Source organism: Rhinolophus sinicus, chromosome 5 (genome assembly GCF_057876585.1).
Source record: "Rhinolophus sinicus isolate RSI-liver-muscle chromosome 5, RSI-T2T, whole genome shotgun sequence".
Lineage (NCBI taxonomy): Eukaryota > Metazoa > Chordata > Mammalia > Chiroptera > Rhinolophidae > Rhinolophus > Rhinolophus sinicus.
In genome coordinates, this window is record NC_142505.1 from 35,124,758 (window position 1) to 35,150,471 (window position 25,714).

General features: G+C 39.7%; 1 long non-coding RNA gene across 13 annotated transcripts in view; it reads right to left on the bottom strand.

Annotated features, from left to right (window-relative positions):
- LOC109456036 (uncharacterized) overlaps nucleotides 1–25,714 on the bottom strand; it is a 132,632-nt gene that overhangs the window by 56,692 nt on the left and 50,226 nt on the right. For 7 of the 13 annotated variants that reach the window (XR_012489675.2, XR_012489677.2, XR_012489678.2 and 4 more), the window contains one exon: nucleotides 6,517–6,669. The exons of 1 other annotated variant lie outside the window; for it this stretch is intronic. This is a non-coding gene — a long non-coding RNA (uncharacterized LOC109456036). Of the gene's footprint in view, nucleotides 1–3,575; nucleotides 3,797–6,516; nucleotides 6,670–19,664; nucleotides 20,576–25,714 lie in introns of those variants that run through there. 5 more of the 13 variants (XR_016021290.1, XR_016021289.1, XR_016021293.1 and 2 more) reach the window with 5 other exon arrangements.

Consider the following 25,714-nt stretch of genomic DNA (forward strand, 5'->3'; position numbering starts at 1 on the left):
AATTATAGAGATAATAAATCTTAATAATCCCATCAGGAAAACTGACTTTTAATGATAAAGAATTTACACCAGATACTAAGCAAACATTGCAGCAAGCTAATCCAGGCTGTTAAACAATTAATAGGGATCCCACAAGATAAATCAGAAAGAATAAAAGTTTGAGCTTTTCAAAAGGAAGTATTTACCTGTGGATAGAGAAAAACACATATTAAATTTAAAGAAATAGACAGGAGATATCTTCCTCTAGACAAAAAGGTTGTTGTATCACAGTTTAATATTTGTTAGTTTATTCTGAACACTATTTTAATATTTCATCAGAAAAATCTTTTCTCTCTAAGTACATGTTTTTTTTCCTATTATATCAAAGTATTTACCCAAGGCTGAAAGCTTTTACAGATGGAATACATCTCTAACCTTTGAAAGAAATGATAAAATACATAATTTACTGAAATTCACTTTATTATCTAGTTCACAAGAATATATCTAAGGCATACAATGAGGTCTCCCTGTACACATGTTCTACTTCCTAAGTCATTTTATCCAAAATTCAAGGACTAATCACCCATAGAGCATAGAGAAATGGAGAGACTGAACTGAAATACAAATTGGTTGGGTTATAGCCCTGCCTTGTCACCCACCAGCTGTGCGACCTTGGACCAGCCACTTTCTTCCCTGAGCCTCTGCAGGAAATGGTCTCAATGTATCCTCTAACTTTACATTTTTGTGGTGTATGAGATAGAGGATCAGGCCGTACCAGAAGAAAGCCCAACTGAGTTAGAGAAGTGCAAATTCAAAGTTCACTTGAGGATATAAATGATACCATATGACAGATCCAGAGCTGGAAACCTCTGATTAACTGCAAATAATGAGGATGGGAGTGGGGAGAGTACTCTCAGTCCAGAGTCTGGAGCGCAATGCTGCTGTTTTATGAATTTTATTATTTCACCTAGATATATCCAGGCTCTAAAAATTCTTTTGTGAGGGGTGGGGGGATTTATAAGCCATAATGCCAATCTATTATCCTACCAATGGGGATAGATATTTATAGTGACTGAAATGCTCCCCATAGCTATTTAGAGTGACTATTCCTGTTATTAAGGTAACTAGAGCCCTGAACCAGTCATCAAGAGATTACCCAATGAGTACAAAATTAGCTAGAGCTGAGCTGGTGCTAAGAGAGGAAGGAATAGCATATGGAACTTCCAAGGTCACATTAAAGAAAGCATTCTTAAGGGTCTCAGACCTAGGCCTCAGCTGTGACCCTGCTGGAACAGTATACAAAATCGCATTTGAATGTGGCCATATGCATTTTTTCTAAGAAGAGTGCCCGTTACATTCATCAACTTCTCCAAGTGTCTGTGATCTCTAATAGTTTATGAACCACTGAGAAACACAGAACAGACCCAAGATAGATAGGGAGGAATTCGAGGCAGTTCTGAAGAGTCTGAAATCAGGAGCTAGGGCTGAGTGACAGGGTGAGGATTCTCTAAGAAGGGTAAGTTTACAAAGGAAGGGTCAAACAGATGCCTGAGCCAGGTTAGGTAGGATGCCACCATTCTGACTCCAGGGATCCCTGCAAAAGTCAGGTCCACGGGTCAGCCAGTGAGTCAAGGGCCCCCAATAGAGACCTCATTCACATGTGAAGCTGCAAAGACTGCCAGACAACCAGGGCAGAGCTCCTGTAATTCCTGCTGAACAGTGCAGCCCATTCTAGAAGATTACTCATAAACAGATGGGAAGCATCAGACTGGGTCCCCTTCACCAACTTCAGTCTAATTCATACTAACCCCCTCTTACTGAGCACGGCCCATTACCCCATGCCTCTCCTCTTCCCCTAAGTCCATCCCTTGATTTCTCTGTGTGTAAAGGGGACACCATGAGAAAATAAGATAGGTTTGGCCCTAGGAGGACAGTAGGAACACACAAGTACTACCTCTCACCAAAGCTTTGTCAAGGTAGATGGTAGACACTTTAAGCCAAGATGGCCATTCAGATTTAAAGTTTAATTAATTAAAATTAAATATAATTTAACATTAACTTTTTCAATTACACTATCCACATTAAAAATGCTCAATAGCCCCATATGGCTAGTGGCTATTGTACCGGACAACACAGCAATAAAATATTTCCATCATCATAGAAAATTCTCTATATAATCTAGCACTAAACTCTGTGACACAAACAGTAATTACAATAGTGGTTGAGAAAAAGGTAGAGCTCCGAAGTGAGCAGAAATAGCTACAAGGGGCTTCAGGGAAGAAATGGGACTTCAGTTGAACCTCCGGGAATGAGCATGGGAAGGGGCATGTCATTCAGAAGCCAGAAAGGTGAGAATAAGGAGAAGAATGGCGCAGGCCTGGCTGGAGCTTGGTGCATACTCATGATGAACACATACTGCAGGAATGAAGGAATGAAGGAATGGTAAGGAACAAGGTAAGTAAGCAGGCTGGAGGCAGATTGCTTACATATCAGGCATAGGAGCTTAAATACCAGACACAGTGATATAGGCATGACAATAGTAGCTACTAGCACTGGCTACCCTTTATTTAATGCTGACAGTGTTAACAGATTTATATAAATTATTAAATTTCCTCCACACAACACCAAGAGGTAAGTACTTTTAACTCTCATAAGAATGACAAAACTGACGTTTGGAGAATTTCGGTAACTAATACCCAAGATCACACAGCTTTGAAATGGTGGGCTGTGATTCAAATCCAATACTACTGTTGCCAATGCTTTCACCTTACACTTTCATCCCCCCTGCCTGTCCTCCAAGCATCTTTCTTTTTAATTAGGAAGAGCTTTTGCCTTTACCCTTTCCAGTTTACATCCACTGGTCCCAAGGCATCTCTTCTGGAAATCCCTTTACCTTTTTCTAACACCAAGGGGAAAATATTCCCCAATCCTTAGTAGTTTAGAATGTGTGACATCAGCCAGAGCAGGAACATGGCAGAAGGGGGTTGTAACATGGCAGATAGGCCCAGCGATGTGAATAGGAGGCATCAAGACAAAGACGTTCGTGTATCCAAGGCCTCATCAACTTTTTAATGGATGTCTATGTCAAAAGCCAACTCCCTGGCTTCAGAGCCCCATATATCTATCAGATGTCCAGGGCAGGATCCTAGCTCCAGGGGCTCCTGGCACCTTCGTGGCCCCTCTCATTGTCTCTCATTCTTTCAAAGAACTTGCTTGCTACCTTTTTTGTAGGTATGGGTTTTGGCATTTGAACACACGGATTCTTCCCTATAATAAGCATGGCTATAATTTGAGCTGGCTGCTCCTGGAGCAGATCTGGCCTTGGACTGTGACCGTACATTGAAACAAAAATCTGCCCACAGGAGAAAGAAGTTAACATGCTTTTCCACACCTCTGTGCTTTTTCTATGGAAATAGAATACTTCATTAACTTAACAAAGCATAACAATTTATCTCAAATTATTATAGATACAAACTGATTACAGCATTTAGAACAAGATTTAAAGAAGTGCATATACTTTGTTAGTACTTTCAACAGTAATCATTCTGTGCTTAATCTAATCTTGGCACTTTCTCAAAGCTTAAACTAAAACTCACCCTCTGTTTTTCCTTAGAGTTTAAATCCTGTTTGGGGTTGATATTTGGCTCTTTTTTTCTTCAGGGCACTAGAATCTGGCACCAACAAATATTCCACATGGTTTCTCTCCAGCTTTTCACAATTGTAGCTGCCTTCACACAGCTTATCAGTGAGAAGGTGCCCTGGTGCAGTCTTAGCATTCTAATTAACAGCCTTGCTGTCCAAACACTCTGCTCTTCTGCATGAGAGACTGACCTTCTACTCTACACCATTCGCCAACAGCCAAGAAGAGAATATGATTAGGCTCAAGCCACATAACATACATGGTGTGGAACACACACACACACACACACACACACACACACACAGTAGCTTTTTCCCTTTTCCAGTAAAAAGGAGTGATTTGACACAAAGGAGAAAGCATTCTTCAACCAGCCCCTCTGTCTATGATAGTCAACTGTTTTCTTACTTGTTTCTTTGTTTAATAAGGGCTAAAGATCTCCAACTCACTCACAATCCTCTCTCTACCTACAGAGTGTTTAAACTCTGAAGATAATATTTTTAAACTAAGGTTAAGAGAAGTTTTTCTACAACATCTTATTTTAGTAGGTTGTCAGATATAAGGGTAAAACATCCTATTCTTATGTGTAAAAATAGAATTCAAATTTGTACATCACGGGAATTAGTTCTTTCTGAGTTCTATGAGGCAAGTTGCTCTTAAAACAGAATCAAATTCACAGAGAATGCCAAATGCTGACTTGTAAATGTGGAGAGTACTAGCGTTGGAAAATCATCCTTTTGCAACCACCAGGGCAAAGACTGGCTCAAGCAAGAATCATCAATGGCTGCTAAATCTGGAAGAGAATGTTGATGAGGAGCAGAATATCTGCATGGTTTTAAAGGGTCTCCTTAAAGGTGAATGAACAAAATTAGCATCATCAATGAAAGGCAGATGGACTTAGTGTGCCTCCAGATGTGATGCCATCTGAAGGTTATACCTGGAAGGATAACCTAAAGCTAAGCATCAGGAAACATCAGACAACACCAAAATGAAGCACACTTTTTTTTTTTTTTCTTTTCTTTTTTAAGGGAGGGAGGGAAATTCTTCAAAAATGCCAATATACTCAAAAAACAAAGAAAGGCTATTGAAATGTTCCAGATTAAAGGAGACTAAAAAGACATACGACTAGATGCAATGTCTGATCCTGGACTGGATCCATTACTGGAAGGGAAAAATATGTTACAAAGGACATTATATTGGGTTAACTGAAAAAACTGAAATCTAAAAGGTAGATTAGATCAAAGTATTGTATCAATGTTAAATTTAGTGAAATTGATAACTGTATTGTGGTTAAGATGTTATCCTTATTTTTAGGAAACACACACTGAGATATCTAGAGGTAAAGGGCCATGAGGCATATAACCTTCATTCAAATTGTTAAGAAAAAAAATATGTGTGAATGCGTATGTGTTAAAGAGAGAGCACATAAGCATGTGAAATGATAACGTAAATCTAACAAAATGTTAACAGTAGGTAAATATGGGGAAAGAATATATGAGTGTTCTATGATTTATTTTTATTCTTGCAATTTTTCTATGAATTTAAAATTATTTCCAAATAAAAAGTGTACATTAAACACACACACACACACGAAAGCTTGTGAGGAAAACTCCAGGAGAAAAGGAAGACCAACCATATCTATCCTCACCCCCCTCCCAGTTTTTACCCCTGTCTTTATTTACCCCAGCCTCCTCTAAGAGAGATGACCACTCCCACCATTTTAACGGCTTCTGGTAGCAGTTTGCTCTTCCTACCTATCTTGGCTTAGATTTTTGCTTTTGGTCCAGCTGGAAAAAAAAAATGACAAAAACTTTTTGAACTTTGTCTCAAAAAATCTCTAAGGAAAAAAAAACAAAAGGATAGAAAACACAAGTGAGGTGACAGGCAGATTTCTCATCTTTACATTACCAAACTCTTGACAAAATTATTTGGCTGGCACCATTTTCTGCACTCACCTAAATTCACTCACCTCTTGTTTATTTAACTCCACCAAAATTAATGTGCCTTTACCTATTTTTCTCAGCAAAGTTTGAGCCCAGATTCACTGGTGACCATGTGACTACTATAGCCAGTGCCATCAGCCCATAATTCTCTCTGCCTCATACGAACGATTTCTCTTTCCATTAACAGCTGGTGTGCTCACCAATAATCAGAAATGAGGTGTAGCTCCTCATTCCCTTCCCTAAAGAGCTAAGTCGGTATCTTAACATCTTACTATAATTTGATGGAAGTTTGGCCCCAACTCATGAATTGTGCAAGAATGAATAACTGCCAAGTTTGATTAATGGTAGCTAGATTTCAATGAGGTGAATTTGAACATTTTTTAATGCTACTTACAGTGCTTAATAAAAAAAAATCTTTAGTCTTACAGTTTTTTGTGTGTTTTTTTAAAGCATACTGTTCAACCAATACGATTCTGCCTATAGAGTCCTCATCTCATTGGCAGACAGAGTTGATAGACATACTCAGGACTCAGTGACCCTCCATGTGTCAGGTGCCATCTCTGCCCACTTGTCCAGGTGTTTCTGAAGGCACTTTGTAGGGATCATCCCCTGACCCATTACCATTGCAACACTTTCATTACCACCCACACCCATCCTTTCACCTTCACTGCCAAGGGCACAGCAAATATGGAAAGCTCTTTACCCATGTAATAAGGCATATTATGAGAGAGGAGAAGACAGGAGATCCCAAACTTCCTCAGTCCTGATGCCTCTCTCTCAGATCCCAATCTAGCATTGTTCTCAACCTTAACTCCCTTCAATCTAGCTTCCCAAGTAGTCTCTTTTTTGTCTTTCTGTCCAAATTGAGTTTACATTAGTTATGGTAAGCTAAATTACTGTAACAAAATACCCACAAACATAGTAGGTCAAACACAAAAGAAGTATAAATTTGCTCACATAATCCAAGGCCAGCATTTCTGGGTCAGCAGGAAGCTCTTCTTTACATAGTGATTCAGAAATCCAGGCTCTTTCCAAGTTTTGGCTACACCATCTCCCAGACCTCCAATCATCCTCTTCAAATTCTGCATCCAGCTAATGAAAAGGGAAAGACTATAGAGAAGATCCACCTGCTTGTTAAAGGCCACAGTTTAGAAGTGGTACACATTACTTTCACTCATATGCCATTGGTGAGAACTGGTCACATGGTTTCAAATACTGCAAGAGATTATGGGAAATGTCTCTGGCTGGGTAGCTGCTTCCTATTACTAAACTGAAGGGGAGAGATTTTGGTGGGCAGCCAGCAGACCCAGCCAGGGACCTTAACCAAAGAAAGTGGGAAGGTTTAATTAATGGAAATCACATAGGAAAACAAAAGGACTCTAAAGTTTCTTCTTCGGAATTACTTTTTTCTTTTGAATTGTTTTGGTGTTTGTTTATTTCAAGGAAATCTATACCTTGGAATTATGTTTATACACTTATTTGTATTCTGTATTCTTAATTTGCCTATTAAACGTTTTAAGGCAGATACTAGATTCCAAGGTGAAGGAAAAATGGTATTGACTTTTGTTCAAGGCCAATGCAAATATTACAGGCCAGAATGCTTTGCCACGCAAAAAAAATCAGAAAACTCTTGAGAAGTCTAATTTTCCAATGGGTCACTGACCACCTCTCCAAAATCATTTTCCACTCATCTTCCCCTCATGTGCCACATTCTAACCTCATTGCTTTACTTACTCTTCTTAAAAGAACCCAAGCACACTCTTGCCCCCAAAACTTTTGTATCACTCTTCCCTCTGACTCAAATACTCTTCTTCCAGATATTGCCCCTTAACTTAATTCAGGTCACCAAACAAATGTGGCCACTTTAGAGAGGGATTCCCTGACTTTCCTACTCAATATAAAATAGCATTCTTTCTCCAGGCCCCACATCTCTTCTACCCTCTTCCTCTGTTTTGTCTTTATAACACGTATCACAACTGTAGTATATTATATGTTTATTTGCTTATACTCATCTTCCTCACTGGCATGTAAGCTACATGTAGACAAGGACTTTGCTTTATTTATTACTGTATCATTGCAACTTAGAATGTTTAGCACAAAGCAGATGCTCTATAAACATTTATTGGATGAATAAATGTATTTGATCAGGTATGAGCAAAGCCACAGCAATAAAATACTGTTCATACCACATCAATATTCAAAAACTTCCCATTAAAAGGAGGCTCTTTTGTTGCTCTAGTTTTTTTTAATTTACCATTTTTGAAAAGTAATGGGTAACAACTGGATATCCATAAGCAAAGAATAAAGTTGAACCCCTGCTTTACACCACACACAAAAATTAACTCCAAATTAATCATAGACATAAATGTAAGAGCTAAAACTATACCCCCCACACACAACTTTTTTTTTTAATATTGTAATCACTATATATGGTGTCATATGGGTACTAGATTTATCAGGTGATCACTTTGTAAGTTATATAAATGTCTAATCACTATGTTGCATACTTGAAACTAAGATAATATTGTATGTCAACTGTAATTGAAAAATAAAAAATTATCTTTAAAAACTTTAAAAAAAAGAAATCTCTAACATATTAACCCTCTGTTGGGAACATTGAAAAAAGATACGAACTTCCAGTTATAAGATAAAAAGTTCTTCCTTTGATAGATGAATGGACAAAGAAGTTGTGGTATATATACATAATGGAATACTATTCAGCGGTAAGAAAAGATGCAATAGGACCATTTGTGACAACATGGATGGATCTTGAGATTATAATGCTAAGTGAAATAAGTCAGACAGAAAAAGCAGAGAACCGTATGATTTCACTGATATGTGGTATATGAACCAAAAACAACAAAAGAACAAGACAAACAAACGAGAAACAAAAACTCATAGACACAGATAATAGTTTAGTGGTTACCAGAGGGTAAAGGGGGAGGGGGTGGTAGATGAGGGTAAAAGGGATCAAATATATGGTGATGGAAGGAGAACTGACTCTGGGTGGTGAACACAAAATGTGATTTTTAGATGATGTGATACAGAATTGTACACCTGAAATCTGTGTGACTTTGCTAACAATTGTCACCCCAATAAACTTTAATTTTAAAAAAATTACATTGAAGGGGTCCTTTACATCATTAAATATTTTTTTGAAAATGGTAAAAAAAATAAAAAAGGATAGAAAGTTCTGGGGATGTTATGTACAGCATGGTGACTAAACAATACTTTCTTGTATATGTGAAAGCTGCTAAGAGAGTAGATTTAAAATTATCACAAGAAAAAAATTGTAACTATCTGAGATTATGAATGTTAACTAAACTTATTGTGATAATCATTTCCCAATAAATACATTTATCAAATAAATAAATAAATAAATAAATAAATAAATAAATAAATAAACTCTTAGAAGAAAACATAGAAGTAAGTCTTCATGACATTGGTTTAAGCAATGGTTTCTTAGCTACAATACCAAAAGAATAATAATAAAAGAAAAAATGAATAAATTGGACTTCATCAAAATTAAAAATTCTTCCTCAACAGAGACCATCAAGAAAGTGAAAAGACAACCCACATGAAATGTTTTCAAGTCATATCCCTGATAAAGGACTTATAGCTAGAATATAAAGAACTACAGTCATGTACCACATAACAACATTTCAATCAACAATGGACCACATATACAATGGTTGTCCCATAAGATTACAATGGAGCTGAAAATTTCCTATCATCTAGTGACTTCTTAGCAGTATTACCTTCATATTGCAACACACTACACACGTTTGTTGTGATGCTGGTGTAAACAAACCTATTGCACTGCCAATCATATAAAAGTGTAGCACATACAATTACAGTAGTAGGCTATACCATCTAGGTTTGTGTAAGTGCACTCTGTGATGAAATTGCACGATGATGAAATCACCTAACAATGCATTTTTCAGAGCATATCCCCATCAAGTGGCAAATGACTGTATTAGAACTCAACCATAAAAAGACTAATAACCCAATTTAAAAATGTTCTAAGGATCAGAAGAGACATTTCTTTAAAAAAAAGATATACAAATACTAAATAAGCATATGAAAAAGAGGCTCAACATCATTAGCCATCAGGGAAATACAAATCTAAACAACACGAGATACTGCTTAAGGCCCACAAGAATGGCTAAAACCAAAAGACAAAGGTTGGTGAGAATGTGGAGGCACTGGACCCTCACTGCTGATGAGATTATAAAATGTAAAATTTCAGCCACTTTGGAAAACAAGCTGGCCATTCCTCAAAATGCTAAATATAGAGTTATCATATAACCCAGCAAATTCTATTCCTAGGTATACACCCCAAAAAAAAAGATGAAATCATATAGCCACACAAAATTTGCACATGAACGTTCATAGCAGCAGTATTCATAACAGCCCCAAACTGGAAACAACCCAAATGTCCATCAACTGATGAACAGAGAAGTAAAATGTGGTATATACACATACAATGAAATATAACATTATTAGGCAATATAAAGGAATGAAGTACTTACTGGTACATGCTACAACACGGATAAACTTTGAAAACATTATGCCAAGTGAAAGAAGCCAGTCACAAAAGACCACACATTATATGATTCTGTTTATATGAGATGTCCAGAATAGACAAATCTATAGAGACAGAAAGTGATTAATGGTTTCCTAAGGCTGGAGGAATTGGGGGGAATAGAGTTTCTTTTGGAGTGATGAAAGTCGTCCAACAGAGTTGCAGAACTTTGTGAACATACTAAAAACCATTGAATTATACACTTTAAATGGGTAATTGTATGATGTCTGAATTGTAACTTTTTAAAAATTTTTATTGGGGAATATTGGGGAACAGCGTGTTTCTCCAGGGCTCATCAGCTCCAAGTTGTTGTCCTTCAATCTAGTCATGGCGGACACAACTCAGCTCTAAGTCCAGTCACCATCTTCACTCTAGTTGCAGGGGGCACAGCCCACCATCCCATGTGGGAATTGAACTAGCAACTTTGTTGTTGAGAGCTCAAGCTCTAACCAACTGAGCCATCAGGACACCCCTGAATTACAACTTTTTAAAGTAATAAGCCCTCTGTTAGATTTCTGTTTCAGGTACAGAACTAAATCTATATCATACCTACATTGTTTTAATTTCACCTAAACCTCTTATAATGTTCTAGAGCTGTGGTTCTCAAAGCATGGTGCTGAACCAGCAGCATCAACATCCCCAGTAATTTGTTAGCAAATTCTTTGGCCCCACTCCAGACTCACCAGATCAGAAACTCTGGGGTGGAGCGCAGCAACACGTGTTTCAATAAGCACTCTAGGTGATTCTGATGCATATCAAGTGTTAGATCCACTTCTCTGCACAAGGAGGAACCTAAGATCTCTTTTCCTAGGACAAGTTTCACTCAGGATATTGATGGGCCACCCTTAGTCCACCAGCATGACATTTACCATATCTCCAGGGCAGGTACCACATTTACCCTCCTAACCAAATACTTATCTCTTACATCATTTGTTTACCCACACCTCCACCTACCTGATAAATATGGTCAGGGAAGGGTCATGTTTGTGCTCATTGGGGTTTGTTGGGAAGCTCAAGAGCATGGGTGATTGGTCTAGGGTCTCCAAGAGTCAGTTGCAGAACCCTGTGGCCTTAGCCATATCCCCTAAGAGAAAACAAATCCCTTGTCTAAGTACTAAATATAGGTCATCCGCCCTCACCTGAGTCATATCAGGGATGAACAGGTGACTTCTATCAACCATGTTAAATGTGCATATGGGTATATATAATATATCCAGAGATATGGAAATAAATCTCTCACCGACTCCCTTTCTGCAACAGAAAACAGAAATAGAGAAAAACTTAACAACTGCAAACCCAAAACTAAGTTACCAGAAACCAAATTAAAGTGGTTGAGTATTTTTGTTGAAACATCTCTACCTCTGAAATCTAATTTCTTGCAACTTTCCATATAGGATCCTGTGTTGTATTATTTATAAGAAAATAATATTCTGTACTCCCTTGACAGCATTTCCTGGCTGCAGAAACCACGGCAGCCATGAAGTAGCAGAATGATTTTGGTAATGTTTCCATAGCTACCTTGTTTCAAAGTGAGGTTTATTCTGTTTTAAAGTCTACTGACCTATTCACATCCTTATTTGAAGTATTTTCAATCTAATCCCTTGTCTGCCTATTATTGTCTAACGTTCTTGTGATTCCTGTATTTAAGGTATCCTGGATGCATAAATATATGGTAAGCAGGCCTTCCAGTTAGACACAACAATATGATGAATTTTTCTTTATTCCTTTCCGAACTGATGTGTATTCGTTCCGTCCTGCCCTTGCAATGCAGGGAAACCTTCCTGAGGTTTTTGAAGGCAAAGGCTGTTTAAGGTACGCTGGTGCCCTCTCGTGGTCACTCTGGCTTTATGATTCCTTCCCAGAAGTCTCTTCTACATAGACAGACAAATTGATTTTGCAAGAAGTTAATGAGAAAGGATCCCTCAAAATGCCATTGCTCACTGTCATGGTGTCCTTGTGTCCCCTGTGTTTTGCCTCCTGCAGGCATGCGGGCCTGTGTAGGACAGGCAGCCTCTCCAGGGTGGCAGTCTAACCCTGAGGCCTCTTTTCTTTCCCCAAAGGCAGGGGCCTCCTTACTAAGGAATGCTGTTCAAGGATTAGGCCACTAGAAGCGACATGGGACATACCTTAGGAGAAGATGGTGCACCGAACAACTCTCAGGCCCTGTAATAAAGGCAACCCGCAGAAAGAGGAGATGGGGCCTCACCTCAACAGAACACAGCATATCTTCAAAAAAAGAGAGCAAGGAACAGGTAGTACCATATGCCTTTTTAAAAGCTGAAAATATAAAGCTCCAGTGCTGGGTGAGAAATCAAGACAAAACAACCAATAAAATTCTAATTGATTCAATGTGACAAATTTTTATTCAATAAGCATAAGAGGGAATGAACGACATATGATTCCAGCATTGCCCGATCGAACTTTCTGCGATGGGGGAAATGACCACTAGCTGTGCTGTCCAATACATTAACCACAAGCTACATGGGCTATTGAGCACTTAAAATGTGGCTAGTGAAAATGAGCTGAATTTTACATTTTATTTAATTTTAATTAATTTCGATAGCCACTTGTGGCTACTGGCTACCATGTTAGACAGCATAGGTCTAGGGAGGGCAGCTAAGACAAGAGCATAGACAACTACAATATAAGCAGAGTTTGTAGCATAGAAAAGTACAAATTAAGGTCAATGGTGGGAGGGATGGGTAGAGTTGACTATAGGAATTTCCTAAAAGGGGGGGCATTTGAGCTCGGCCTTGAAGCATGAGTTGATCTTATTAGGCAGAGATGGTAAGGAGAGCTTTCCAAGTGACAGAAATTGCACGTGCAAAGGCATGGAGTTAGGAGATTCCATAAATGTCCAAGGAACAAAGGTGTGGAGTGTCGATGAAAAATATCCAGCCTAAGAGAAAACTTGTAAAAGTTTATTTGAGTCAAACTGACAACAATTGACAGGAAGCAAAATCTCAACAGATTGAGAAAATGCTCTGCTAAATGGTGGTTTGCAGCTTATGTTAGACATAGAATCAAAGGAGGAGGGTTACATGAAATCCATTGGTGATAGATTAAGGGGGTGGAAGAAAACAAAGTGGGGGAATCTCTGGGATTGGATAAAAGTAAATTGGAGAGACAGGTACTTCTTTCATATAGGTGGGTACAGGATAGTTAATAATTCACATAGAGATGTTAATCAAGGGACAAGAATAATAATGAGGGATTCTGTACTTTCCTGCTCTGGTCCAGAAAAAGGAATTACTGACATCCCAAGGATGTCATTGTAGGTGCAAAAAGATAATAGACGCCCACTTCGAGGCACAGATTAACTTCATGAAGGAAACTAAAGATGTGACTTCCCGCCATGGCCCACTTAGTTATGAAATTTTTTATGTTCACACCATCTTTTGTGATTATTTTCAGTCTCCAGAGCTTGTCAGGTTTAACCTGTGGCCCATTTTCCATCCTCAGGAGTTATGAGGTACATGTGGCTAGAAACAACACTAGAAGCATAGGTTGAAACAAGAAGTATAAAGCCTTGAATGCCTTGCAATGTATTTTTGGTTAAAATCCATAATCAGTGGAACCTGTAACATTCCCCCATTAAAGAGTCTTAGAGGGGGAATGAGAGCCCTGTTCTCACACTAGGGAGTCTTGGGTTCTAACACAAGAACTCTGTAGCAGAGCCACTGAAGGGCAGCTATTGTTATCAGAGTCCTGGTTTCGGCTAATTAGACTGGGGGTTGAGGGGTTGGAAGAAGGAGGACCTCAAGGCAGGGAACCATAGGGAACCATTGCGACAGTTGGCTCAGTGAGAAGCAGAAAGGGTCTTAATGAGGATGAGGGACCCAAGTGGGGCTCCCCCAGGCCCCCAGTCTCCCACACATGATGAATCAAAACTGCCATGCCAACGTAACCCTAATGAAGCCAAAGACCAGAGTCTCTGAGCAGTGTCACACCCTAAGACAAAATATCCAACCATCAAAAAGTAATGTTAAAATAATTAGAGATCTTTCTTCCATTTCTCAAATACCTTTGGGCTGCCTCAGGTCATCCACTAATACCCTGAGGGCCATGGAACTCAAAGAAAGTCTCTTTCTTCTCCCATCCACTTCCTTCAGGCCTCAGAGCTGCGCCTGTCCTTCCTTCCTCTCACCTTTCCTCTCCTCTCTTCAGCTCTCTCCATCCCCCGACCCCCATTTTCCGCCCCTTTAAACTCTAAGGATCTACTCCCCTCATTGTGTAGGGGAGAATAAGAAACAGAACAGGCAAATCCAAAACAATCTTTAGGTGTCTAGAGGGTAAAAGTTGGGCATTTTTATAGGTTGCCCACACACACACCAAAAAATAAAGGCTCTCATATGCAAATGGACACCCTAGGGACTCCAGTTGTTCAGTTTCTCCCTTCCTCCTTCCCCTGCTTTATTTCCATCTTTTTTGATAGTAATTTCAAAGTAGGGTCTTCAGACCATCAGTACTGCATCAGTGAGGAGCTCTTCAAAATGCACATTTATGAGCTCCACTCCAACCTACTGAATTACAATCTCTAGCAGAAGGGCCAGGAAATTGTTTTAATGTGGCTGCTGGAAGGTTCTTATCACATTAGTCTTTAGGAATCACTGTTCTAACAGAATTGAGAGCCATTACTCTCTCAAACCTGTGGAGGTGCTGCTGAGTAAACTTGACTGGATCCATCTGCCCCTGCTAATAAGTCGTAGGAAGAGGTAATGGGAAGTTTCCCAGGCAGAGACATATCCATATTTATAGTTAATCCTCTCTCCCTACAAGAGGTTTGGCTAGGGCAGTGTTTCATAACCTTTTGCATATCATGGCTCATGAGAAAAATGAGAGGATTTAGAGACACTGGAGTAAACACAGAGGTTCTCCTCCAGAGGTGCCCAGCTCTAGACTAAGAGGAAAAAAGTGTGCCTGGGGATAAGCAGTCACAATATTTCCCTGTTTGCCTTAAAGGAAGCAAGTGTGAGACCATCCCCTAACACCCAAACATTGGGTTCTATCTCACCCACACTGCAGCCTTGAAACACCAGGAGTGAGTGAGAGTCTAAATGGCTGTCACAGGCCTGCTGGTGGCCCATTCTGCCATATAAGCAGCAAATTAGAGGGATGCAGCTTCTAGTTGAGGCCCTAAGATGCCTCTGAAGTGGGAAAGAGTATCAATGTGGATACTATAATCCTCTTCTTTCCCCAAATCAAGCTCAGGTGAGGACTTCCTCCAAGGTACAGGTGAAGCCATACCCATATCACTTCCTGCTTCCAAATCTAGCCCTAGGATCTCAGATCTATATTAGGTTGCTTAATTACGCTTCATGCTAACTGCTAGCCTGCCTCCCTTTCTCTTCATAGAGATAATACTTACCCACAGTAAGAATTGGAATGAGCTTTCAAGGTAGTGATGAAGCCCTATTTTGTTATCCTGAGGATATGGAAAAAAAGGAAACCCTCGTGCACTGTTGGTAGAAAGGTAAATTGGTGCAGCCACTATGGAAAACAGTATGGAGGTTCCTCAAAAAATTAAAAATAGAACCACCATATGGTCTGGCAATGCCACTTCTGGATCTTTAAGATCTGACAATTAAGTTTGCAAACTTGTTGCAACGATGTTGCTAAACTTTTTTGATATCAGAGGTATTATTCATTATGAATTTGTGCCAACTGGACAAACAGTTAACCAAGTTTACTATTTGGAAGTGCTGAAAAGGCTGCATGAGAAGTTAGACAACCTGAACTTTTTGCCAATAATTCATGGCTCTTGCATCATGACAATGCACCAGCTCACACGGCACTGTCTGTGAAGGAGTTTTTAGTCAGTAAACAAATAACTCTATTGCAACACTCTTCCTACTCACCTGATCTGGCCCCCAGTGACTTCTTTCTTTACCCAAAGATAAAGGAAATATTGAAAGGAAGGCATTTGATGACATTCAGGACATCAATAGTAATATCACTACAGCTCTGATGGCCATTCCAGAAAGAGTTTCAAAATTGCTTTGAAGGGTGGACTAGGCCCTGGCATCATTGCATAGCTTCCCAAGGGGAGTACTTTGAAGGTGACTGTAGTGATTTTGATATTCAGCAATGAAGTATGTAGCACTTTTTCTAGGATGAGTTCGCGAACTTAATTATCAATTATATCTCACTACAACACTGGAAAAATAAGATGAAATAAAATAAATAGAACTAGTAGATGCTTATATAATCATAAAAACATAGTAAATATTTAGGGGGATAGGATGAAATACAGGATATAGAAATAGAGATGAACCTAAAAGAAATTTTTAATAAAGTATTATTCAGCGTCTATTGAATATCCATGTCTGCCATATACAGTAGCAGGCACTAAACAGAAAGAAAGAAAGAAAGAAAGAAAGAAAGAAAGAAAGAAAGAAAGAAAGGAAGGAAGGAAGGAAGGAAGGAAGGAAGGAAGGAAGGAAGGAAGGAAGGAAGGAAGGAAGGAAGGAAGGAAGGAAGGAAGGAGAGAGAGAAAGAAAGGAGGGAGGGAGGGAGGAAAGAAGGAAGGAAGGAAAGGAGGAAGGGAAGAAATAAAAAAAAAATAAAAAGACATGTCCCTACCTTCAGGGAGTTTATAGCTTACGAGGAGATAGCTGAACACACAGTATAATGTGACAAGTGCTTTAGAAAATGTCTGAGGAGAGCACAGAGGGGAGGCTCCTAAAGCAGCCTGGGGTGTCAGAGGAAGCTTTGCGGAGGAGACAAGATCTGAGCTGAGTCCAGAAGGACAGGTAGGAGTTACCCACCTGGTCAAACTGAAGTCCATATCACCTCAAAGCAAGCACAAAAACAACCATGCAGCAGTAAAAGTCTTTAGAGGAATACAGAAAGCACATTTCAAATAGTCCAAGGACCAGAACATCCTCTCTCCCCAGAAAAGTCACAGAGGAAGAACACAAGATGGCAGTGGTGCGATGGGATTGCACAAAGCAGCGAGACCTTGAAGCATCAGACACAAACTGTAAATCTAATAAAATTTGACAAGAAATGGGCACTCACTTGTCCATTGGGGGTGGAGGTAGGGTGAAGTGGCGCTACTGTTCCGGACAACAAGGCAGCATTATGTATTGAAAGCCTCAAAAATGTCCATGGTCTTTGACCTAGTAATTCAACCTTTAGAAACTGAGCCTAAGTGAAGATTTTCATACGAGGATATTCATAATGTCATTATTTTCAAATATTGAAAGAGCTGGAAACAAGCGAACTATGGTTAGATGAACTGTGGCACAGTAAAGTAGCAGATGGTCAATTACAATCATGTTCTTGAACAGCATTTAATTAAAAAATGTTCAGGAGATAATTTTAAGCATAAAAAAGGATACAAAACTACATATACCGTATGATTCACATTTTATTAAAAATTTATATGTGTGTGTAAAGAAAAAAGACTGGAAGGAAAAACATCAAAATATCAACAGTGATAGAATTACAGGTGGCTTTTATTTTATTCTTTAAGCTTTTTTATAGATTCCAAATTTTAATCCTATGTGTGCCCTACTATTATCAGAGGAAAATAATACACATCATAAAAGAAAATGCTAACAGAGGCTATCTCTAGAAAATAAGGTCTAAGTTGATTTTTAAAAATTCTTTTGTGCTTTCCAAAATATTTTCCCAAATTTCATACTATGTATGACTCTTTCAAAGAAATCATTGAAGAGCCTTTTTTACTAGGAACCCAGAATGCTTAGGGAATAAGCTGATATTTTAAGGGATCAGTGATTAAGTCACCTGCTGGGAACAGGTGTCAGTTTAACAAAGAATGACATGGTAGCTGGTCCCCTGCCTCCAGGACTTGAGGACCTCCTATTGCTCTCCCACCTTCCTGCTCCCACCTTTTCTACTACCTTTGAGAATGGGAAGTTGGCAGGGCTTTTGACCTTGATCTGTAATCTGCAGCTTTAATTCTGTTATGCTCTTTCTCTGTGACCTGGCATTAAGTGGGTTTGCAGGTGGGAGGGCAAGGCCCGCCCATCAAACAGCAGATACTCTCCGGAGTACTGGGAGAGTATAGTCCACATAAAAGGGATTTTTCTAAAATAAGTACTCAAATCCCTTTGCGTAAAGTTCTCTTTTATCTCCTCACCATTCTTCATTTTTTTGCACCAAGTTAATTAACAACAATTTTTCAGCAAGCACATTCCTGACAGGTAAGGATTTAGAGCCTTGATCACTTCCCTTCCCTTTCCTTCCCCTCTGTATTGTTGGGCTCCACGGAGCTTGAACACCATTCTCTTGTTGGAGGAAACAGAAGCAACACTCAGACAGTGTCATTCTCCCTTGGTCTTTATCATCTGCAAACATTGCACTAAACTTCCCAAACAGTAGGCCTACACCTTCCATGTCCTTCTTGCTCCAAACATAGCTTTTTTATTTTCAATTATAGTTGGCATTCAATATTATTTTATATTAGTTTCAGGTGTACAGCACAGTGGTCAGACATTTATATAATTTAAAAAATGAGTCCCCTGATTATTCTAGTACCCACCTGGCACGATACATAGTTATTACAATATTATTAACTATATTCCCTGTGCTGTACTTTTTACACCCTGTGACTATTTTGTAACTACCAATTTGTACTTCTTAATCCCTTCACCTTTTTCACCCAGGCCACAATCCCTCTCCCATCTGATAACCCTTTTGCATGTCTTGAGGCTTTTTTCTTTCCCACAAGCTTTGGCTTGTTCTCAGCTTTAGCCTTCCTGACATTCTTCTCATGGGTATGACAGGCCCGGGCCAGCTCTTGGTTCCCATCACACCCCATCTCTATGGGATTATGTCTACCTCACTAGGTAAAACAGTTAAACACATTTTGTTTCTTTTCCAGATTCAGCACCATACAGAATAGATCTCAAAGCCTATGGACATTTCTTTGACCCATTTACTGGATGCTTCCAGCTGAAAATTTATCTGGGTTCACATTCCTTTTGTAACGTGGTTATCCTCCATGATAGTTTGTTTCATGGTTTTACCAGACCAATTGCTTCCCATTCCTTCCAATTTTGGGTGGAATCTCTCAATTAGGGAGGTGTTTCCTGTCAAACAGGTCTTCCCAGATTTAGTGCAAAGCACTTAGTAATCTCTGCCAGAAGTACTGGTATCAGAAGCCACAATCTGGAAAACCAAATCCTGCTAGTTAACCGGGAGTAGCCAATACTTGCATTTTCATTTCTCATTACTCTTCACAAATGGCAATCTTTAAAATGAAGGCGGACATGTCTATGGCCTCTGACACCTCTACTCTTAGCTTCCTGTGTATTGTATAAGGGCCTTCAAAGCCAATAAATATCTACAAGGCAGTGTACTTCTACCTCCAGCTCTCACTCTTTCATATGTAAGTGTATAAGTGTGAGTATTGATCAATAAGACTGAGCTATACTGGTCGGCGTTGGCCACATCCTGCTGGCCGGCGTTCTCCAGCACAACTCACCCCTGCTCTCTGTGTCAGGCCCCGGGTTCTCCCGAAGGGAGTTGGTCCAAAAAGTTCATGACTCACCTGTTCCTCACTGGGCAGGAACAGCCTTGCTCGCTCCTGCTCCTGCCAGTGCCCTCCAAGGCAGTGCTTTCTGACTGTTGATGAGTGTGAGGTGCTGCTGGGGTGAAGCAAAAAGCTGCCTCTTAAGCCCCAAGTGTAATGTTTCTCCTCCACCAGACCCTCCACTGGATCACCACTTTCCTCTCAAAGCCTCTTGAAATTGGCTTCAACTCCCTCCTCTCTTAAAAAGGCTTTCTTTCTGGCTTCCTGCCTGGCATGTGTCTTCCCCGTTGTCTAGGCACCTTTTCCTCTCTGAAGAGTTGGAAGAGTTCCCCTTCAAGGCTCTTCACCCTCTCTGCAAGCAGGGAGAACCCACCGTGCTTGCAGCATGCACTGTTCGCTTAGGTGGTAAGCTAAACATGTACTCAGCAACAATTCTCTCTCAGCTTCCAGACTTCCTGGGTCAGAGGCCTTTGTGACTCTCCCTGTAAAAACGTGCTTGTTCACCAATTGGTTCCTTAGACAGCACGTTCACAGTTCCCTTAAGAAAACAGCTCTTAAATCAGCTTAATCAGTGTAAATCAGCTGCCTCTCACTGTTAATAATAATTAACTCTACCAAGTCCTCAACTTTAAATGTTTAAGAAGCAGCAAACTCAAATCATACAGAGATGGCTTATACACACAATGGCCATGATCTTTCTCATGCTTCTTTCCACCCAGGCCCATTTGCTGGGTCTCCTGTAACCAGGCACCCAACAGAGGTTTCTGAAATGCTCCCACCCTTGTCTAATCTGTGTCTTACTTTTCCTTCAAGGGCCTCACACCTCATCGCTATAGCTATGGAATTGTCAATACAGAAGGGACCTCAGAAACAATCTCGTCAGTCCCATTTTTTATGTGTAGCAGGTATAAATTTTCACTCACAGACTCAGATGTGGAAAATGTGACTTAATTACACTATAACTAACCTTAGTTCTTAAATTCTCATTTCTGCTTAATCTTGCTGATGCAGAGTGACTCAGTCACTTTGTTTTTTTCTCTCGGGTCCTTTTCAGTTAATACTCAACCAGTTCAGGATTCTCTCTCTTTCTCCTCCCCCCAGCGACAATAAAAGTTCAGATGTGGTGTGAGGTACAGTTTATGTTCCATCCTGGCAACAGGAATGAGGAAATGGAGTGTCAGTTGGACCCACAATCCTCTCTCCATGTTGGCCTCTGCAGAGATAGGCAGCTTCTTGCTAGATCCTTATCGCCAGACACTAGTGTCCACTGCTATTATCAGGGGTCCTTCAAGGCCTCCAGTCACGCAAGTCAATGGGCTGCCTTCGCCTTAACCTAGGGATACCAGATTTCACAAATAAAACTATAGGATTACCAGTTAAATTTGAATTTCAGATAAACAACAAATGATTTTTCTTTTTAATCTAACCAAACAATAGCCATATCTCAGTACTTTCTCATGAAAGTAGAAGTGGAAGACCTAGATGTCCAGGCCTTGACATAGCTTATCCCTCCTGCTATGTGGATGGAAGGAAAACCCAGAGAGAAAGTCACTCCTATGTATATAACATTTAAACACACTGTGACCTCCTCCTCTGGGAAGAAAGAGCCCAATCTACATCTTGGAATCCAGCCTGATTCAAAGTGTCTCTCCATGTTTAATAGGTAGATGGGTAGTTGCTGTGGTTGCCCAGAAGTGCAAATGCACTTAATGCCACTGAAATGTACACTCACAATAGTTATTTATGTTGTGTATATTTTACCACAACCTTTTTTTAAAGTCCTTCTTTGTAGAAGGAAGGGAGGAAGGGAAAAGACAAAGACTGTCTTCCTAAATTAAAGATTAAAAAGTAGGGATGCATTCATCTTTCCTGCCTTCCAGTAATGCCTTCCTCTGTGCTTTGGCTTCCTCTGCAGGTTGGAGGCAAGGTGACTGCAACCAGTCTGGCCTCACAAACTGCGTGTAACAACAGCTATAGGAAGAGACAGCCAGCTGCTAACAGGAGCTCTCCTAGAAATTGAAGTCCTTCTCCAGAAGTCCTAGCACCTCTGCTCATACCTCATTGGCTCAAATTGGGTCACATGCCTATTCATTACCCAATCCCTGACAAGTAGATGAGCGTTCCATTGGACCAATCAGCCCCAGACTTGGAACTGAGGGAGGGTTAGCTTCTCTTGAATAGTAGACTGTGGAGGGGGGAGAGATTGGTGCCTAAATAAAAATGGGCCTGTTGGGAAGGGTGAATGGGGAAATGGATGGGCAATCCAGCATCCAGTACATGGGGGCTGGATAGAGCAGAACCATACTGTCTGGTGCTTACTTGGGTGTTCCCAAGGCCATCAGGAGGAGAGAAGCTGAGAGGCAGAAGCCAAATATTCCATAATGTGACACTTCCCATGACCACCCTCTCTACCTTCTACCTCTCCCCACCCCCCACAAAAATAAAAGTCTTGAGTTAAATTCTACTCAGGCAATTGATGTAAGCTCTTTGTGACTGAATCCCCAGGTGCTCTAGGCCCTGCTCATTATGCCTCATTCTTACCCCAGCCACCATGGAGTCTGTTTTGCTCAGGGGTCCCTGGTGGACACTCACTGCAGGAAGCGATATCTTCTGTGTCCTCAAACAAGAACACCTGTTAGGCCAGTGTGGCTAGTAAAGGAAGTCCTTCTTAACTCCAATAATGTAAACATGCAATTGGATAAACTGGATATTCACTAAACATTTGGAATGAGGCATGAGATAAAATTATATGGATTTGGGAGAGACTTAAAATGAATGTAGGAAACCAAAATGTTAGGACCCACTAAGAAACAGTAGAGTAAACTGGAAAACAAAAGTAGAATTTAGTATATTGTGTTCTTTCAGTCTGAAGATACACAATGAAAGAAGTTTTATAAGAAGTTTTGAAAACCCAGAGAAAAATATACAAGTGCATCTAATCCAACAGGGATTCTTTCTAAAATAAGATGTGAGAAATGTGGCTTCCCCAGGGGAAGGATGGAACCTTTCCAATAATGAATTTAAGTTCACAGGTGCAGAAATGGAATGGGGTCTGGAAAAGGCAGTTAATATTGACATGTTGTGCAACAAACAAAACAGATGAGGTACCATTTGTCTGAGGTATTTGTGCTTTAGTCCCCCCAGTAAATATGCCACACATCATTAGAATAGTTTTTTAATGTTTAGAATTCCATAATTTTTGGAGAATGTGTCTATGACATTGTGATGTGAACTTATTTGTTTGGTAAAGTATGTTAATCACTTACTCACCCAACATTTCTAAGCACCTACTATGTACCAGGAACTGCCTTAATATGTGTGTCTCATATATGGTATTATATGCGGTATTATAAAGATTTAAGAACCATCTGAAGCAAAAATATTTTTTCCACCCACAAACCCTCTTTAAATATATCCATACCAATGCATTGTGATTAGTTTTACCTATTTATTTCTTTGTTTGCTGAAAAATTGGGTATCAAATTGTTTTTAAATTAATTTCAAGGTTTGTAGCAAAATTATAGCTTCTACAGACACCAAAGCCATAGCTCAAAGGATTGTAAAATAATAAGTAAATACATTAAACTAGGAAAAGAATATGGCCATTTTTAATTGAGTGTTCTTGTTCATTATTAAATATAAGAAGAGGATAAATGTCACATCAGTCTCTTTTATTTATGAAAATAATTATTGTGATAATCTGCAGTTCTATGTATTGATCAGCTTGATAAGATGGTGTTTTACCATATTACTTGCCTTAAGAATTTCTTTGCAAACAATGTAAGCCGATTTCCATGTGCTATCTGATCTGTACTTATAAATAAAAATATGCCACATTTTACTATGCTTTGTAACCTTTCATAAATTGAATTTCTTATTTTCAAATTTAATCAATTCGAATTATTTATCGCTATAATTGTGTTGAGTAAGAAAGCAATTTAAGTTGACTGTGAAAAGCTGGCCATAAATTGAGCAACATTAGTTTTAAATGGAATTATTCCATTGTGGATTTTATTATTCGGCCATATGAATAGTACAGATAGAAATTATCCATGGTGAGCATAATCATTTTCATTTAATTACATTTAACCTTTGCTGATACACAATGGCCACTCCTGTTTAACTGTACTGCAACTATAAAAAATACTACTCTCTGTGATCTTGATGCAATGTCAAGCCAGGGAAAATAGTGTGGAGTATTTAATTCATGAAATATGGGTGGATACTGGCAACCAGAATTAACTTGTGCTTATTGGGTTCTAATTGGCAACAGACAAGTTTTACAGCTATAGCTACATCTTTAAATGTAGCTATGGAACTATCACCCTGGTGTCTGGGATTGCTATCTAGCAGGAATCAGAACACCAGGAGCAACGGCCCCAACTTCAGGATCCTTGGAGGAGATAAAATTGAAATGTGATGGAGTCTGTGGTTGGATTACTTAAGGGCTTATTTTTATCCTCATTTTGACATGCAGTTAGTAAGTGATGAAAGAGGATCAACAAAGATCTGTCGGATATAAAACGTCTGTGCTCTTTCTATGATACACTGCCTTGGCTATGTGTGACCAAGACTTCAGCCCAGGTCACAGGCAACATGGATTTGGGGTCCATCCTTCCTACTTGCCCATTCCCAATGATCCCAGACACAATTTGGACTATGTGTCTTGATTACTTTCATTTTCATCTTTCTCCTTTAATATATCCCTCCTGCTCTCCATATCTCTTAAATCATCCTGATCTGCTCCACTCCTCTTATTATTTCTAATTCAGTTGGAAAGTCAACCTTTCTTAGTTAAGATTTCATTGACAGTGTGGTGTATTCGTAGAAAGAGCACAGATTGTGGCTTTTTATCCTCAGAAACACCTTGGTTTGGATTTCACTCTATTCCACTTGATCTTGAGCAAGTTACTAACTTCTTAATTTCTTCATGGACAAAATGGAGATAAATAACAATAATAATATATGGGGATAATAATATCACCAGCCTGTGGTATAAAGGAGACACCATACTCTAGTAACATGGCTCTCACCCCTACCCCCAATATCATGTTCTCACCCCTATCCCCAATATCTCACCCCTACCCCCAATATCATGTTCCCTGCTGAAACAGGGACTTTTCCCAGTTTGTTGCTTGCCTCATAAGTTTGTTTACGGTGATTTTTTAAAAAATGTTTTGCAATTACAGTTCAAATACAATATTATATTAGTTTCAAATGTACAACATAGTGATTAGACATTTATATAACTTGCAAAGTGATCACCCCAATAAGTCTAGTACCCATCTGACACTTATGGTGATTTTTGATAGTTTTTTTGATATAAAAAATAAAACCAGCCCAATCAAGATAGTGGAGTAGGTAAATGCTATGCTCACCTCCTCCTATGACCACATCAACATTACAACTAAACTACAGAACAACCATCATTGATAGATGCCTAAGTCTAGCTGAACCAGAGCCCTACAGCTAAGGACATACAGAAGAAGCCACCTTGAGACTGACAGGAGGGTCAGAGATGCAGAAGATGCTGTTCCCATACCTGCATGTAACCATTAAAAATTAGGAGGGATATCTCAGCTGCAGAAGTTCTCCCCTACCTCCCAGAGGAGCAAGGGATCCCAGGCCCACACCAGGCTCCCCAGCTCAGGGTTCCAGTGCTGGGGAAAGAAGTCTTCATAACTTCTGGCTATGAAAACCAGCAGAGATTATGGCTGAGTGTGACCAGGGTGGCTGAAGACCCAGGTGTTCCTTTTAAGGAGCTGCTCATCAACTTACTTGCTGTTGGACTCACTCAATCCACGCTCTAGTGCTGGGACAGCAGCTCAAAAAGCACCAGAGACATATGAGGAGGAACTGAATTGTCTGGCTTCAGGGTGAGGGCCGGAGGGGCTGGCGGAAGCCATTGTTTCTTTGTTGAGATCTCCCCACAACTGGAGTGCAGACGTAGACAACCGCCATATCTGAGTCTCCATCAACTTGGCTAACACCATTCATTCACCCGGCCTTGGTGATTTTCTGAGACCCCCAGCTCACCCAACTTGTACACCCAAGACTCTTCCAGTGGC